Below are 3,230 nucleotides of genomic sequence, written 5' to 3'. Positions count from 1 at the left end.
ACTATGAAATCCGTTTTATTTCCAAATTCAGTTTTTTTTCCATTTATATTTTTCTATACTCTGTTTTAATGGTTAAATTAAATTATATTAATCAAAAAGCCTGTCTAATTAATTGAGTTTTACAGTTTTATCTTTACCAAATTCTGTTTTCCATTATTTTCTGGATTCCATTTGAATGATTCCATTAAATTTTAATAATCAAAAACATCTCCAATTAATTGATTTATTAAAAAAATAATAATTATAATTTTTTTCCTAAATAAATAAATTCTGGTAAATAACATTTCTGGTAAATACTCCTTTAAAAAGTGTTTTTTAATTTTAATTTTATTATTAGTAGACTAGAACACGTGGATGTTGTCATTCTTACACTATCCACCTTTTTCTTCAACGCGGAAGTAAGCCTATGGGTGAGACTTCCGGTTCATTAGCCGCTATAGATAAATAACGAGGAGAATAACAACATGTAGTAGCCGGTAAAACTGTTTGCACTACAAACCAGTGTGTTCATAATTAAGATAATACACTAAAATAATATAAGACGCACCAACTTTCAATATCAAGCAGCAAAACGAACTGTTTTGTTCAGCTAAAAATAGCTGGACGCAGATGAGACCGGAAGCCAGACTCATAGAATTTACAAATGGCCGCGTCCATTTATACAACAATGAAAAGGTGGATAATACTGAACTTTGATTTCAGTGATTTGGACTATGAGATGGACACTTGCTTCTTGCACTCTATATTGCACTTTACTTTTGCTTTAAAAAAAGGATTTCATAGAAATGTGGATTTCATTTGGTTGAATAAAATATAGTTTAATAAAATATTCTTAAGTAAAAAAATTTTTTTGTGTGGGAAATTAATCGTTTAGATTAATCGATGAATCGATAAATTAGTCGATAGATTAATCTAAATAAAAATAGTCGTTAGTGGCAGCCCTACCTATTATTATTATTAACAATGTTGTGCTGATTTTTTCATAATTCTGAAAACAGGAATTTTGAAAAGCTACATTTATTTGAAACATTATTTGTAGCATTATAAATGTTTTTACTGTCATTTTTGATATATTTAATGCGGACTTGCTGAAAAAAGTAGGCCTATCAATTTATTTACAAAAATAAAAAGATCTTACTGACCCCAAACATCTGAATGATACTGTAACACTTGTCCTACTACATATTTTGCAATTACTGAATATTCAGGGTGATGCATAAAAACATTCCTTTTAAAACAATCAATGTATTTTTCATTTTTAAACAAAAACCATAAATAGTGTTAGAGATTGTTAATAATAAAGTAAAACCATTTTATTAGTAAAAATGCATGTAAGATAGATTTTATGTAAGACTGGTCTGTTCTCAATTAATATCCACAAATAAAAACAGTGCCTGAATAGCTATTTGGATATTGGTTAGCATCATCCAATAGCCCATTGTATGTAGAAATCTAAAAGATCTAAAGTAAAAAAGGAAAGTTATTTCAGAGGAAAAGGGACGTTTTTTTCTTTCTTTGGTATAACATGCATGGATGAGTTGTTCACAATAAGACCAGGAACATGAAGTAAAGTAATTAAGTAAATAGAGTGCATTTTGATTTCATGTTGACTTTATGAGCAAGGTCAATTTCCAAAATGGTTTTGGATACATAAAACAATAAGGTTGTTTTAGGGTGACATCAGTTTAATTTTTGGTTATTGTTACTCACACTTAGGTAATGTGCTTCTCTTGGCGCAGACCAAACTTGCTATCTGAAGCTATGTGATTGTATTAAGTAAATTTAAATGACTTGATATGCCCATCTTTAGAGGACCAGGGAGGATTGTTTTAACTTCAGATGTTTGGCTGGAATCTCTACTTGAGTTAATTAATGTGCAAAACACTTGACTAGATTCTGGTGGATTTTATTTGGCTGCACAGAGACCAAACTTTCTAAAGAGAACTTCTGAAGGAAGGCTGAGTCTGAAAATCATTCTGACGCACGACTCTGGCAGGGTCTGAGGGGTAACCGTGTGTGGTGTGTATCCTCAGGGTTCAGATGACTGTTTGGTGAAGATCTGGGCGACGGATGACGGGCATTTGCTGGCGACACTGAGAGGTCATGCAGCAGAGATTTCAGACATGGCTGTGAATTATGAGAACACCCTGCTGGCAGCCGGCAGCTGTGATAAAATGATAAGAGTGTGGTGCCTGCAGACCTGCGCCCCGCTGGCAGTACTGGAGGGCCACGCAGCATCCATCACATCATTACAGGTGTGCAACAAGTTTACAGTCACATTTTAACACTTCTAACCGACACAATGTTATGAGACATGAATGAGAAATTCACCAGTATGAAGGGTTCTGTTTAAGATTTAACAGTAGTTTCTTACAATAAAAGTGTTTTTAGGTCTTTTTTTTGTGGTAACAATAAATTACTGCAAAAGAGGACCACATTGCACACCATTGTAGGATAATAGTGTAAACAGTCACCATTATGGTGATTCATGTTCCTTTTGGCTGGGAACTTGGACCTTTTAATTGATTTTCTCCCAGCCAGTGTTACAGAACACAATTGTGTTTGTACATGGAGAAAATAAACTAAACATTGTAATTGATTGTTTTATGTTATAATGCAAAAATATACTCTTTTATAAACAATTAATCTTAATTGTACCCTGGTTGAAATAGTTGTGTTGTAAGAACGCAAACTTTTATTATGTGTCGTAAACCAGGCCAGCAAAATAATTTTCAATTCAAGTTTATTTGATTAGCACTTTTCATAATATTTGTTGCTTCAAAGCAGCTTTACAGAAAATGATTGTTTCAATGTTGCAATTAGTAGTAAAATAAATAGTACTAAAACAACACCACAGCATAATTTATTCAATCTGCAGTGTATGCTAGGAACTTAAGTGCCAGCATGACACAGTATACAGAGATTATCGTAATGCAGATACAGCTAATTAGTGTGTGTACAGCAAAACGCTGCTGCATTAGTCACTTCCTGATCCTGTTCACTGTGAAGTCAAAATAGAGAGTTAATGATAATAAACTGCAGAACTTCTAGTAGCCAGATATACACTACTATAAATATATTTGTGATCTACACCAATATACACTACTGTTCAAAATTTTGGGTCTGTAAGATATTTTAATGTTTTTAAAGAAGTCTCTTATGCTCACCAAGACAGCATTTATTTAATCAGTAAAAACAGTAATATTGTGAAATATTATTACAGTTTAAAA

The sequence above is a fragment of the Sinocyclocheilus grahami genome, unplaced genomic scaffold, assembly GCF_001515645.1.
Source record: "Sinocyclocheilus grahami isolate Dianchi unplaced genomic scaffold, SAMN03320097.WGS_v1.1 scaffold6616.1, whole genome shotgun sequence".
Classification (NCBI taxonomy): Eukaryota; Metazoa; Chordata; class Actinopteri; order Cypriniformes; family Cyprinidae; genus Sinocyclocheilus; species Sinocyclocheilus grahami.
This window is presented reverse-complemented; position numbering follows the sequence as displayed.